The 15,158-nt window shown below is 58.1% G+C and overlaps 1 long non-coding RNA gene across 2 annotated transcripts; it reads right to left on the bottom strand.

The window, feature by feature from the left end:
- Positions 1-11,615: 11,615 nt before the first annotated feature.
- On the bottom strand, positions 11,616-15,111 carry LOC105615188 (uncharacterized). 2 transcript variants are annotated; one of them, XR_009600772.1, is made up of 2 exons: positions 14,446-15,111; positions 11,616-12,088 (listed from the first exon to the last, which is right to left on the bottom strand). It is a non-coding gene; the product is annotated as an uncharacterized LOC105615188 (long non-coding RNA). The 2 variants fall into 2 exon arrangements; XR_001040216.4 differs by lacking the exon at positions 14,446-15,111 and adding an exon at positions 12,203-14,430.
- Between the last annotated feature and the right edge of the window lie 47 nt (positions 15,112-15,158).

The raw sequence follows: 15,158 nt of genomic DNA, 5'->3' as shown, positions 1-15,158 counted from the left end.
TGGCCTCCAGAGCCAGAATTCCAGAGGAAGGAAGAAGGATGGCCACTCCAAAGAAGGAAGGAAACAGCCAGTGGTCTCAAAGTCGAGGGGGAGACAGACCTGTGAAAAGTGCAGAGAGCGGGGAAGGAGGCCTGCCTGCTGCAGGGGATGTGTGGTGCGGCAAGCAGGGCACCATGGCAGCCCCAGGGGGGCAGACCCCACGCAAGTCAGGGGTGCAGCAGGACATCCACCAAGTCAGCTGAAAGCCACTTCCCCAAACATCCACAACATGCTCACTCAGTTGACATCTGAGCACTAGCTACGTGGTCATGCTTCCTGGGCTTGGGGACATGAACTCTGTATGGGGTCCCCTTCTCAGCCCGCCATGGGGCACTCTAGGAGCCTGGTCTGACTTGGAGGCAAGACATGCTCCCTCAATTGGAGGCTCACCAGCAAGAAGCCTGAAAATTAGGCAGGAACTTCTCACTGGGCCTCACTTCCTTCCGCCCCCTGCAAAGGCCACATTAGAAGTCACAGCTCATGCAGCTGGAATCCAGTTGGGAGGTCACGAGGGACATCCATCGCTAGCAGAGAGCTAACGTATGAAGCCAAGAACTCTCAGGGGCTCCTTCCTGCCTCTGTTCATCCTCAGGCCTGAGCTGACCCTGGACCCCTGCCTCCTCTCCACCACAGGGCATAGCTCAGGTGTCCAAGAACTGGCAGGGGTCAGCAGTCTCTATATGTATGGTTGGCCAGATCCTGGAATCATGCTCAGAATCCTGGGATGGGGATCTTTCCAAGGCAAACAGGGAGAGACTCGAGGACCAGCAAAGCATACTGTTGGCAGGAGCATCACGCTGTGCCCCCATGGTTATTGCCTACACCCACCCTCAATCCAGGGTATTCAAGGTCTGCAGAGCTGGGTAGCCCTCTGCAAACTGAGGCTGCAGCTGCCAGGGGATGAAGGGATGGCTCCCTCAAACCACACCTTCATCTCTTCAAGCCAAGAGCAGGGTCCTTGTTTCTCTCTGTGTCCCTCCAGGCTCTCTTCCCTACTACTACCACTGCCTCTGAGCCCTGCCCTGATATCCAAGCAGACCCACAAGGAGGGAGAAAGGAGAAGCAGGGGTGGAGGGGCATGCTGGGACAGGTGGGCCATGGGGAGAGCTGATGCAGGATGTAAGGGGAGGAGGCCTAGTCCCCACCCTCTCAGAGGTCAGGCGCAGCACAGCCGCCCTGCAGGAGCCATATGCTGGGGGCAGACGGGAGCCTCATAATCAGGAGGCTTGTGCCTGCTGAGAGCAGAGGGAAGGAAGCCCAGTTCAGCTGGCTCCATGGCTGGATGTCAGGGCCACATGGTATCTGTGACCCTCTGCCAACAGAGAGCCAGAGCTGGCTGGCCAGGGTCCTGGCCAGGGCTGTGCAGACCCAGCATGGGCAAGAGTATCCACTCCACACAGCCCTGCACTGGGAGAGAGGGTTTGAGGAGCTGCCTGGTGGAGGGAGTAGGAGCCCTTCAGGGGAGGAAGGGAGGAAAGAGGAAACATGGTGATAGGAGGTCATGGCCTCATCACTCCAGACAGGGCCTGGGGAATACCACCCCCATCACGCTAACGGCCACACTGGTCTTTGCTGCAGGCTCCAAGCCACTGAAGTCAGAGCCAGAAGAGGTCCAGCAAGGTTAAGGGACTAGAGGCAGGGACTTCCCCACAGTCATCCAGTGGTTAAGCATCTGCCTGCCAATGCAAGGGGCAGATTCAATCCCTGGTCCAGGAAGAGTCCACAAGCCACAGGGCAGCTAAGCCTGGGCACCACAACTACCGCAGCCGGCGCGCCCTAGAGCCTGTGCTCTGCAACGAGGGAAGCCGCTGTAGTGAGAAGCCTGGGCACTGCAACTTGAATAGCCCCCGCTTGCTGTAACTAGAGAAAGCCCTTGTGCAGCAACAAAGACCCAGCACAGTCAAAAATAAATATAAGTAGATATAATATATATATATTTAAAGGGGACTGCCAAGAGACACAGGGCTCTGGACTCCCAAATCCTCTGCTTTCACACTCCAAATCATCATCACCTTCCCAGGCTGGCACACCAAAGTCCCACCCAAGCCACTCGCCCTTGCTGGCTCGGGGCTCCCTGCCTCCTTCACCAGGCCCTTTTCAGGGCAGGTCACCACTGCCCCAGAGCTGTAGCTGACCACCAGGGACTCCCTACTGGGGCCTCAAGGGATCAGCTGGAGTCAGATGGACTGCAGGCAGACGCTCTATAAAGAGGGAGACAGTGATGAAGTTCACAGGGCAGTGTCCAGGCCTGGAGCACAGGTGGCCAATCTCACCTGCAGCCGTGAGTCAGCAGCAGAAAGACCCCAGGCCCACACAGCCCACCAGTCAATAGAGCCAGATCAGACACCCCACACAGGGGTCAGGTCCTGGAGGTGGCGGGGTGACAGGGGCGCCATTGGAGCTGCCCATGGGCTGCATCCACAGTGCACAGACGGTACAAATGGTGTGGCACCTCTTAGGGTCTGGGCAGGACCCTAATTGGCACCTGCTGAAAACTCGGTGCTGGGGCTCCACAGATGAAAGGGTAGGCGAGACGGGCTAGTCAGGGAGTGGAGGCACAGCCACAGGGCCACAAGGGTGAGAGGCCAAGAGAGGAAGCAAGGACACGGCCCGCTTCCTAAGAGCAGAGGCCAGCCACCCAGAAGGAAGGTGGAAGCTACCTGGGAGTTGATGCAGAGGTAGGTTCTGCCTACCTGGTCTCAGCTCTCCCCCAGGTGAGGCACCAGGCCCCCACTCTCCATCTCTATGGCTCAAGGGCAGACAGAGGCAGGACCCCACCAGAAGAGGCTCCAGGAAATGGTCAAAGGGAGCTAGCAAGAGCCTGTGTGAATGAGGAGGTGAAACCCTCAACTCTCTGCCAGCCAGGAGCAAGCCCCACCCAGAGCCTTAGTTTCCCTCCAGAGGAAGAGGAAGTGGGATGATGGGGCTCCCCTGGGCCTTTCTGCTCCTGCTTTTTGCTGATGTGGGATGCTCCATCCAGAGCCCTCTCTGGAGCCCAGCTGGCCCCCCTCACCTGCCAACATCAGCACGTTCCCATGAACTCTGGGCCAGCCTCCCCACCCCCAGCCTTTACCCTCAGCTCAGAAGGAGGCCAGAACACAGGGCAGCCAGCCTGCGGGCCTTAGAAGCCACCTCTCCGGGGAGTTTACAGCCCCTCCCGCCAGCCCTGAAGAAGGAGGAAATGGGCCTGGTGGGTCTGTTCACAGGTAGTTGAGACAGGAGAGGAATAACCATATTAAAGGCCCGGAGGTAGTGGGGCCTCACCCTGCCAGGGCCCCCCCTTGGCCCAGCTCCCTGCAAATCTCACACCCCCAGGGCTTCAGCTTTGAAGTTCTGGAGGGGGTGTGGTGAGCCCCCTCCTCCTAGGACCCCGACAGGCCCTCCCCTCCCCTTTCCCCTCCCCCCCTTCCCTCATACTCCCACTTTCTGGGTCCTTAGGACCTGTTTCCACACTTCAAGGATGTGCTGAACATCCCATCCCCCTGCCCCTATGCTGGGCCAGCATCTCCAGGGCTGGGACCCTCAGAGCAACAGGTGCAGGGTTCTGGGTCACCAAGCCTGTCACAGAGCACTGAGGACCCCCAGACAGCTTCCCTAGTCCTACACAGTGATGGCCTTCACCCCCTGCAGCAGAGCTTGGACCGGATGGGCCTCAAGGTCCTGCTGCCATGCCTCTGCCCCTCTCATGAGGGTCTGGTCTGGGGGCATGACGCAGCCCATCCTGGGGTCTGGCCTGATGGCCTGGGGCAGCCCAGTCCCTCAGCTCTCTCCTTCAGGGGCCTAGCCTCACTCCAAACTCCGTGGTCCCTCCCCAAGCTGCGTGGTCTTCTTGCCTGCAACTCATCTGCCGACTGGAACCCTGTGCCCCTTCATGAAACTCTCCGGCTGGGACTCCCAAGGACAAGGCATCCTAGCAGTCAGCAGCTCCCTCTCCAGTGGCCCCCTGCCCCCTGGCCTGAGCAGGAGCAGGGCACCTCACATTCCCGCACTGCACTCATCTCAAGTCCAGTTTCAGTCCGGAGAGTGGACAACTTCCCAGGGTGACGCCCAGGCCTGAGAGGAGCAGGACCGCATCTCTGCCATCCCACCTGGGTGGGAGTTCTTCAGGTCCTTCTATTCATAGGCATTGACAGGTAAACTGAAGCCTACTGGATAAAGCCTCTCTCCCCAGTGTGAGTTCCTGAAGGCAAAACTACCCCATTTTCTCCCTCCCTGTCCCCCCATAAAATGGTGGTATCAGGAGCAGGTAACAGAGGGCACTCCCACTTGCCACACTCCTCATCCCCCCAGATGACCTTGGCCCAAGAGATCTGGGTGATGGGCCCTTCCATACCTTCCGGGTCATCTCGGAGGGCTCCCAAGAGGAGGTGAGCACGTGGTGCAGTTTCTGTGGCTCTGACATCCTCGATCTGCGCCCCTTAGGCATCCCATACTTCTGAGAGGTCAGCCCCACAGATGCCAGGATCAGGCAGGTATCCAGGGCACTGGGGAAGCCCTGGGAAGGGCCCCAGCCTGGGAGCCGCCACTGCCTGGCCTGGCAGCTGGGACAGGAGCTACTCAGAAGGTGCTAATTGATGTTTAGAGCCAGGCTGGCTCCTCAATCACGTCTCTCTCTCTTTCTCTCTCTCTTTTTTATTTGAGTCTCTGGAGCACACAGTAAACAGTCATTTGGCTCTCAGGGCCCTGCAAATTGGTGTTTATGGTATAAGGACCAGGACTCGTCCACCCAAACACAGCAGGCAGGGAGGGAGGCACTGGGCTGGCAGGGATGGCATGCTCTCCCGCCCATGGAGGCCCGGCTCTGGGAAGGCCTTCCCTCCACTCTAAAGGAGAAGGCAGGCCTGCTCCCAGTAACCCTGATGCCTGCAGCCTGGCCTGAGGCAAGGAGCCAGCTGGTTCACCCACCAACAAAGGGCCAGCACTGGCCAGAATTCTGCCAGCCAGGCACTGGTATGTTTGGAGGTGGTCAATACTTGCGGCATTGTCATTAATCCAGGAGGGCTTCTTGGAGCAGGTGAGTCTCTGTGACAGAGAGGACCCTCCAAAGGGAGCTCTGAAGGTTCATCAGGGCCCTCAGATTCCCCAGGGCTCCATGTCCAAGCTTCTCCCAGGCTTCCATTTCCTTCAAGTTTCTCCAAGTCCCTATGGTAGATGTTAGGACCCTCTACACACACACCTTCCCCCAACCTCGGCAGCCATCTTCAGAACTCAAGACAGGAGTGTGAGGAGACCTGGGCCTTAATGCAAGAGGTTGAACGGCGGAATCCCAAGACAGCAGGGGGGAGGTTTTGGGAGAGAAGGGAGACTTCCCAATGTTTGCCCCTCGCCTGACAACTGGACTGCAGAGAAGCAGGCGGGCCAGTGTAGAACCTGCAGCTGGCCCTGGCTGTCCTAGGCTCCTCGGCTCCCTCTGCTGCCTACAAGCTGCAGGGATGCCTTCTACCTCACCTGGCTCACCCCGTCTGTCAGCCTGCAACCTACAGAAAGGCAGAGCCTGGGGCCCTGGGGAAGTTGTTTCATGTTTGCATTTGGGACGGAGCATCATGGATCACATGTGCCTCTTCCCTGAGTGCACTTTGAGTTTTCAGGTCTAAGCTATGGAACAGAAAACCAGCTCCCTCCTCTGCTCAAGAACCTTCCATGGCTCTCCAGTGCCAAGCTGGAGTTGGAGTGCCTCGGCCTACACCCCTCACAAATGGGTCCCACTCTGAGCTAAAGGGGCACCTCTAATCTATGGATGGAGAAACTGACCTGGGCAGGACATGACTTGCCCCAGGGCACTCAGCGTGTTAGTCAGGCAGAGTCTTAGGAAAGCTGAGACCTCACATCGTACGTTGTGGTCCCACCTGCAGTTCACTCTCAACTTCCTTCACCCTCGCCCCCATCCCTCAGTCTCAGGCATCTCCTGGCCTCTGCGGAGGCTTCCTCACCACCTCACAGCCATAATCTTTGTGGTTCCTATATCATGGTCCCCTGGGACCCAGCCGCACCTTAGGGACCCACACAAGGCAGAGGAGAACCTGCGTATGTTGCATGTTGGGGAGGGATCTCTGGTGCCAAGCTGATCCATCCCCAGGGCTGCAAGCCTCTGCAGGGGCCCTGACCAGTTCCAAGGGCTCAGCCATCTCCCCAGCTCTAGACCTAGCTCCCAACAGATCCACCCTTCCTAGCTCCAACCTCAGGCAGGCCAGTCTAAGTCAAATTATCAGAATGCCTCAGGAGAAAGCCCCTTATCTGGGAGGAGATTTGGGAGTGGTTGGGACACCTGCAGTGGGCCATCCCTAGAACAGGTGGCCTCAGGATCAGCTGTCCCTGCAGTGATGCCAGGGGCTCCCTGTGTGGATGCCTCCCATGGAACCTCTCCCCACCTCCCACATCAGGGTCCCCAGGAGATGTCCACGAGGAAGGGTGTCCCAGGTCTCAGGATGACAGCGTAGCAGCTGGTCACATTGCAAACAGGGAAACTGAGTCTGGGAAAGAGGCAGAACTTGTCCCATCCTCTCAAAGTCAACAGCACACTGAGGACAGGCAGAATCATACATTGCATCACCGCTGCTCTGGGAGGCCGCTGGGAAAGGGCTGCATCCAGCTCGGGCAGCTCCAGCTGGGCAAGCGTCTAGGAAGGAAAGGTGCTGCCTGGGACAGGACCAGGGTCAGTTTGAGGTCAGAAGTCAGCCCGGCGGGTCAGAGTGGTCTGGGGCTGCCCCTGGCCTATGTCCAGAGGGCTGGTCTTCATGGATGTCGCCCCCAGTATGGGGGAGGGTGGCCTCGCCCAGGCTCCTGGACACGTCGGCAAGTGCAGCATCAGTTCCACGGCCCCCACCCACTGGGCCATCAGGAGCCGCTCTGGCACTTCCCAGTGGCTCACAACTCTGCCAGTGCGTGTCTGACGACTACCCCCAGTGGACGTGGAGGTTGGTGAGTTCTAGCCTCTCAGATGGGGGAATGGGCACTGAGCCCACAGCTGATGTGAGGAACCTGGTGGGGCTGTTTCAGCACCCACCCACTCAGACTAGGAGGACGGTGTGGAAGACAGCTCGGCTCAGCTGGCCCCAGAGTAGCCAAGAATGGCAGGGATGGTGGCGGCTCGGGTGAGGGTACGGCAGGTGAGGACACTGAAGGTAAGAAGGATGCCGTAAGTGAGGGTGATGCAGGTGGGAAGGAGAGGGTGCAGGTGGGGCGGATGCAAGTGGGGCACTGTGCTGTGGATGCTGCAGGTGGGGACGGTGCAAGGGAGCACGCTACAGGTGGAGCTGCACACAGCGCAGGTGTGATGCCTCAGGCTCGGACACACTCACAGGTGGTTCAGGCTCACTCTCTGCCTCTCCCTGTCACACGGCTTGCCCTACGATGGACAAAAAGCGGGGACAGCTCAGCCAGCCCAGGCCCACAGGGTCCAGCTCCTGCATTCCAGCCCGAGGCTGGCATGAGCAGTGGGACCGGCCACCATCCGCTCTGACATGCTTCCTCAGTCGGCAGCTTCAGGAGCAGGTGTGACCACTTCCTGTCTCCCCTCCTGTGGGGCCTGGGGTTCCTGAGCAGGCCACGGGGTTGAGGGTATGAGGACACACCCGGTCCCTGGAACAGGACCAGAGGTCTCTCCAGGGCTCCCCCTGCAGCTCAAACCCAGCCTGGTCCGACGTGCTGCTGGGCAGCAGCACCTGCCAGCTAATACCCAACCCAGACAAGCTCCCGGCATGGCCAGCGGTCTCCGGCTCTGGGTCCAGTGTCCAGTGTCCAGTTAATGAGGAATAATGCTCGTTCCAGAACCAGAAATCAGGCTGGGCCTCCTCACACTACCTGGCCTGCCTGCTCAGGTTCTCCCATCCCTCAGCCTGGGTCTGCCAGGCCTCTGGGCCTGGACTGCCTGTTGCCTGATGTCCAGCTCTGGGCAGGCAAGCAGGCAGACTTCCACCCCTTTGGGCAGCAGCAAGACACTCTGGCTGTTTCTTTTTCCATCTATGACAGAACAGTGGCTGCTTTTGTCAGAGACTTGCCTTCCTCGGCCTGTCCGTCTCCCTGTCTATAACCAGACCTTTGAAGGATCAGATCACAGACCCTGATGTCCGTGGAAGGCTTCTGCCTCCCCACTGGCCTCCCTCACAGGGCACCCACCCCTTAAACACACCTGGGGAGCCAGGTGCCCTCTAAGGTGACCTTAGCCTCTCCCCTTACAGATAGCCCTAACATGGGGTGGTAGGAGGTAGCAGTCTGTGCAGCAAGAGGCTTGAAATCCCTCTTGAAAAGGGGGCTTCCCAGGGCAGATGCTCAGCTGGGCTTACAGGTAGGGGTGGGGTGCTGAAAAGGGTAGGGCTGGCCCACCTTGACCTGGGAGCCAGAAGCAGCACCCAGCCCCCCCCCAGGCTGGAAACAGGACCCGGCAGAAACAGGCTAGTGTCCCCAGAGCCAGCGTGCCCTCAGCTGGTGGAGACAGAAACCCACTTCAGAGCCTCAGGATCCCTGTGTGATGTTCACAGTCTCGGAGAGACCAGAGTAGAAAGCATGGAGCTGGATCCCAAGCCAAGTGACAGGTGTGGAGGCCAGCCCTCTGGAGTGTGAGGCAGGGCGCACGTGGCAGATCCCGGCAGCAGACGCTGGACACCGCTATGCCTCGGGCTGGGCTTTTTAATTAACCTTGGCCACTCTGATGGGCCCCAGTTAAGTGGAGAATGTGATGGCAGAGCGGGGTCAGGCAGAGAGATGGGTTTTAATTAAAGCACTGCAGGGTCCTAGCCAGGGTAGCGATGGTCTAGGCAGGAGCGCCCCCACCTGACTGCCTTGGTCCTAGTCTTGTTCCAAAGGCTGCTGGTGCACCTCAGGTGGCAAGAATAAGCACCGCTTGCCCACAGCCAGGCATGGCACCCGCAGGCCTGTGACCTCGCGCCCTCTCTGTGAGGCCCAAGATCAGGCAGCTCCTCTCTGAGCCACTGTCCCCACTGGCTTCCCCTCTCTTCTTCCTGTCTCTGAGCATCTACAGTGTGTCCACTGAAAAGGCCCTGCTGGGCGGCAGAGCACAGAGGAAGAAACCATGAAACCAACGTGAAAGTGAAACTGAAATTGGCTCAGTCGTGTCCGACTCTTTGCGACCCCATGGACTATATAGTCCACGGAACTCTCCAGGCCAGAATACTGGAGTGGATAGCCTTTCCCTTCTCCAGGGGATCTTCCCAACCCAGGGATCGAACTCAGGTCTCCCGCATGAAACAAATAAATGAATTAAATATGTTCATGTGCAACAGGGGAGAGTGGAGTGAAGGGAGGGCTATTTTCAATGGAGAGGGGAGTTCAAAGGAGCATAGACCCTCAGAAAGAGGATGGAAGGAGAAAGCGAACTCATCTGAAAGGGGGCAGTCAGTGCAAAGGCCTTGGGTCAGAACCCTGGGCACAGCTGAGCTGCCTGATACCAGCAAACTAAAATGAGAGGGAGGGCCTCCCTGGTGGTCCAGAGGTTAAGAATCCAAGGTGCAATGCCGGAAACACCGGTTCAATCCTGGTCTGGGAGGATCCCACATGCCGCGGAGCAGCTAAGCCCTTGGGCCACAACTACTGAGCCTGTGCCCTGGGGCCTTGCTCTACAACTAGAGAAGCCCGCACAACAAGAAGCCCGCATAGCGCAGCCAGACAGTAGCCTGCGCAGCAATGAAGACCAAGCAGAGCCAGAACTCAACAAAAATAAACACAAATTAAAAAAAATAAAACTAGAGGGAGCCAGACAGCAGAAAGGCATGGGCATGGAAGGTTTTCAGCGTCACTCAGGTGGACAAGGACCACATGGGGCTTCTGAGTTGGGCCACCTGCTAGGTTCCAGGAACCAGAGTGCCTGACCCCTGTAACTCAGACACCAATCTGCTTGGTGCTCCCTAGCCTTGCTCAGTGGAATGGCAAGCAAGACACTTGCGAGTCCTTGACAGATTCTGAGTCTCAGGATGGTCCTTGGGTCTGGGCTTGGAGCTGTCTGGGAGAGACGGTGGCAGGCAGGAGTCCTGCCCCACAGCTGCCCATCTCTCTTCAGAATAGTTCTGCAATGACTGCAGCTACAAGGCTGACATTCTCCACGGCTGGCTCCCTCCAGACCCGGGGCTTTGGGAGTGATGCGTGAAGGAAACAGGGAGAGAGAGTGTCCTTCCCCTGGTCCTGTCAGGGGCTGCAGGCCAGGGGGAACCCAGGAAAGGACTGTTCTAACCCCAAGAGCCAGAACCGCTACAAGGTGTGGCAGTCACAGCAGGGGACAGCTGCCCACTGGGAGACACACACCCAGCTACACAGGTTATGTCACTTGCAAGAAGCTGGCCACCCTCAGGCCAATGTGTGCAGATACCACCTGGACAGGCAGGTGAAAGGAAAGAGGGGTCTAGGGGACCCCCATACTTTCAGCCCCAGAAACCAGTCCACATGAGGCCCTGGGGGGGCCGTGACAAATTTCCACAAATGTAGTGGCTAAAAACAACAGAAATTTGTTCTCTCCTGGGATTGGAGGCTGGAAGTTCAAAATGAACATGTGGGTGGAGTGTGCTCCCTCTAGAGGCCCTGGGGCAGACCCTTCCTGCTCCTGGTTCTCAGTGCCCGGGCATCCATTGGCTTACGGCTGCGTCACCCCAGTTTCTGCCCCTGTGGTCAGGTGGCCACCTTCAGAGGTCTGTCTCAGATCACCTGTAATAACACTTGTCACTGAATCCAGGGCCCTAATCCAGTCATCTCACCTCAAGATTCTTGATTAATAACAACTGCAAAGACACCTTTTCCAGACAAGATCCAATTCTGAGATTCTGGACAGATGTGACTTTGGGGGGATACCATTCTACCCCCTGAAAACCCTGTGGGGTAAACCCAGGTACTACCGCAATTTGGCTGCACCACATGCAAGCCTGGCGCCAGTCCATGCCACCAAGATGCTCCTAGGTCCTAACCCCCAAGGAGATTGCGTATATGAGGACTGTTATTTTAAGCCACTAGGGTTTGTGGAACTCATCACCAGTCCATAGATAGGGCAGGGACCAACAAGCTTTTCCCTTTCCCAGGGTTTTGAAACCCTGAATTCATCAGATGCCTCCCAAGACAGGTTGGGTCCCTCCCTCCTGCTGTCCTCTGTCTGGGGGTTGAAAGGGGGAGAAGGGCCCCCCAGAGAGAGGAACAGCCCTCTCAAACCTGGGGGTGAGTCCCAAGAGAACAGCTTCGTCCAGGTGGAGACGAGGGCTGCAGGGCCCCTCACAGTCTGCGACACAATCTGCGCCCAGACTCATGAGGGCCTGCCCCTCCGCCCTCCCCTCCCCTCCCCATCAGCTTGCTGAGTGCCATGGCTGCACACCCTGGTCAGCCTGGTCCAGTGATCTCCTGCTGGCTTCCTGGTCTCCAGCCAGACTGCAGGGACCACCATGGAAAGTGCCTGAGTCACTGGTGTCTTCCTGCCCCTCAAATTCCATGTCAGATATCTCTGTGGGTCCCCTGCCCTACAGCTTGCCACATACCATCCCCAAGTGGGGCCTCTCTCCCTCCCCTACTGACCTCATCTAGAAGCCAGAGCAGGGAGGTTATATCGGCACCAGGGACCCGCTAGCAGGCTAAGGAAGTCCATGAGCTCCTTCTCAGAATACGGTTTTATTACTACCTAGCATCAATGATGCACCATCAGAAACAGATCCAGTTATCAAAAGTTTTAAGATTTTTGTGGCATGTGACTTCAGGGGCAACAGGTCTCTACGACCTCGATGAGGATGATGGTTTCCAAAATGTACCGAGTGCAGTTAGCACTTTCTGGACTGCACACATCCAGCGTGTCCTTCCGACTGTGTTCGGCTCCATAATGCTGGCAGACGTGGGAATGGAGCCTTGCGCAGAAGGGGGCTCGAATGCAGCGCTGTAATTTCTGTCAGCCTCCAGAGATGAAAACGCTAGCTGCAGGCTGACCATGTCTGTAATCTCAGTTGAGCGGGGGACAGAAACGAGATTTCATGGTTCCTGCAACAGTCATGACAAGATGTAAAACTGTCTTGAGGCTTCTGTTGCTGACAACATCATAGGGCCAGTGCATACCGCTATCTGGGAATGTCACCTATATTCAAAGTGGGAGGGAATGGTGAATGTCAGTCAGAGGGTTCTAAAAAGACGGGCTTTTTGGCATCCCAGTGCGAAGCTCACTGAGAAGCACTCCCTGGACTTGCCTTACCTATCGTCTGCTCAGGCGTGAAGTGAGACCAAGAACCAGGTAAGAAACCTCTTTCCCAGTGAAGCTGGCCTTCTAGAGAGCAATGCCATGCCCAGGAGAGCTGAGACGAGTATTCAAGAACTGCACATTCCCAGACAGTGCCCAGGAAGAGGGAGAAAAGCCTTGGGTAGGGAATGGTCCTGGGCTGTTCCTGTAAGCTGGGCCAGAGAGAGGATGCAGGGAAGGGAGGAGCCTGCGTGATATGGGGACACTGAGGCAGGAGTGGGTATGCTCAAAGAGTCTCAAGGTGGAGAGGCCCCAGAGTCAGCCCACTCACAGGCATGGAACTGGGCCATGGTCCTCCCACTGACCCTTGACCGCTGTGCGGCTCTCGGTGGGCACATCCCTATGCCAAACACAGGCTTCTGACGTAACCTAGCTGTCCCGACTCCAACCCAGGCCCAGGACAAGGGGGCAGAATGGCCTGGGGATGGAGCAGGAAAACGGGCATGAGCATGGAGGCATGCAGGTGCCGTCCCAGGACCCACATCCCCAGAACAGCTGGCATAATCCCTGAAGCCTGCACCAGGAGGGACACGTAGGAGAGAGGGCTTTGAGGGCGGATCCTAGAGAGGAAGGGCTCTGAGCTGAGCAGAGGGGAGGATTGGATCCTCTCCACATCCCACCTGTATCTGGGACAGAAACCTGTCTCAGGGTCCCCTCTGGGCTCAGGGGTTCTTTAAAGGCCAGCTCACCAGGGGAGGGCAAGTAGGCAGAGACACCCCAAACCCCCCACCATCCCGAGAAATTTTTTAAGAGGATACAGTTTTGCAACTAGGTCCTGGGTGTTGAGTGCTTTAGTAAGTACTGAGCTCCCCATCGCTTGAGGAAAACAAGATAATGTTGCAGCCTACAGATTCACTGAAGCTCCAGTGTCTTCAGAGGCAGGGTGGGGACAGAGGAAGAGATGCTGGCAACAAACACGCTAGGATCTGAGATCCAGGGGCTCAGTTCTAACCCTGTGATCTTGGGTGGGCTCGCAACCTCTCTGACTGCCACTAGCCTGGCATAAATGTTGCCCGCCTCACAGGTGCCACACATAGAAGCTGCATGTGGTACTAACCAGGCTGGGGGGCTTAGAGGGTGTACTCATATTCCCTCTCCCTCCTGCCTCAGCTCCTTTGCTCTTTCTGGCACTTCTGTCCCTCCAACCACCCTTCCCAGGGTTCAGCATCCCTGTGTCTGACCTTGTCTCTGGACTCAGGGACCCCCTGAGGGGAGGAACTTAGCCCCAGCTCAAGCTGAAGGTGAGGATCTGGGCTGGGGGCTTTGAACCTGACAGTGGATGTGGCCATGGATGCTGGCAGGCCCTCTAGCCGGCTCACTCTGCCCTCTCCTGGCCAAAGCTGGGCAGGTACACAGCTTTTCCATCCCTGCAAAGGGAACAGGGAGGTCCTGGTGGGCATTAGGGCCTCATTTTCCCTAGGCAATTGCCTAGTACCTCCTGGCTCTCTAACGTCTCCTGCCTGGGGCAGGGATCCTTCCCCTGATGTGCCCACCCTGGGCCCCCATACCTGTCTGGTCTGAAGACACCCTCTTTTCCCAAGTTGGGGACCAGACCAGGAGAAAAGAATCAGGAAGAAGGTAAATTGGGTAACCTCGGGTTTACGTAGGAATCCGCCTTATTTTTTAAAACTGTGTATGTATCTTTCACATGCTCCTTCCTGTCTCTTTAAGGATGCTCCTGAGGACACAACCATTTGCAGGCATTCAGCTGTGGGTCAGTTCTCTAGGGAAGAGAGCCAGTAGCACCAGAAGGTTCTGTGCCCCTCTCTGGAGACACAAAACCCTGAGGGCACGTTGAGTGAGCACTGTGACGTGTTCACAGCAATGGGGAGGCAGAAGCTGAGGTGCACAGCACAGGCTAGGTCTTCCGTAAATGACGAGGGCTGGGGGAGGCTGCGGCTCAAGCAAGAGTCTGGCTCACAAGATCTAGGGCCCTCAGCCTCTCGGAAGAGGAGGTCATCAGCGTTTGGTGCAGGAGGGCTGCCTGGGGGGTAGTGGGCAGCCCCAGGGAGAGCTGGTGAGGTCCCAGCCACCCCAGCGCTGTAAGGAGGCCCCAAGAGGAGTGTGTAGGTGGGGAGTAGAGGAGAGAGGCCCCTGGACCAAGAGGCAGGCCCCTAGACCAAGGCCCAGGTAATGACCTGCTTGGTGCTCTCCACAACATGCAAGATAGTGAGTGAAGGCTGCCCCAGCAATCTCACCGGTGCCTCCCGTCACAGCAGCTGGAGGATAGTACAGCAGAGAGTTCAAGCAGCGCAGGAGCGGAGTGACGGTACGGGGCTCGCGCCGGCAGGCCACAGTGAGTTCCCAAGCAGGGGGCCACACTAAGGCCCGAGACTGGAGAATGTGGAAGGGAACCACAGTAGGCCCCCTCTCCCTTCTGATCAGCTTAGGGAGGCTTCCCAGAGGAGGGGCTCCCCTGTGTCACCTGGACCCCGCTTAGATGGCACCCCAGGGCAGCACTGCTCCCTGCCCAGGTGCTTGCTCCACCAGTGCTACCAGATGCCTTCTCCATTTGATCTTGACTCTTGCTTCTCCAGGTCGCTCCCCGACCGCGCACAGGGCAGCGTGGGTCCCTGCGGTCGCCGGGCCTGAGGCTGGAGCGGGGAGCTGGCACCCAGCACCGCCGCCCCGGGACCGCAGGGACCGCCTGGGACTCAGTCTCTGCATCTGCCAAATGGGCTTGAGAACTCACCCCCGGGCAGAGCACAGACAGGCGCGCGCAGGCGCAGCCGGACTCTGCCTGGGCTAGGCGCGCCGGGGACGCGGGGGGCGCGCGCAAGCGCAGCGGGGAGCGAGGCGTCCTCCCCGGGCCCCGCGCCTACCCAAGGTCCTGTCCCTACCTCCCGCACAGAGTCTGCGCCTGCGCACCGCAGAGGGCGAGTGGGTGGGACTGCGGGGGGGACTGCCCCGT

This window comes from Ovis aries, chromosome 5 (assembly GCF_016772045.2).
Source record: "Ovis aries strain OAR_USU_Benz2616 breed Rambouillet chromosome 5, ARS-UI_Ramb_v3.0, whole genome shotgun sequence".
Classification (NCBI taxonomy): domain Eukaryota; kingdom Metazoa; phylum Chordata; class Mammalia; order Artiodactyla; family Bovidae; genus Ovis; species Ovis aries.
Note: the sequence above shows the minus strand (reverse complement) of the source record. Positions and strands in the feature narration are given on the sequence as shown.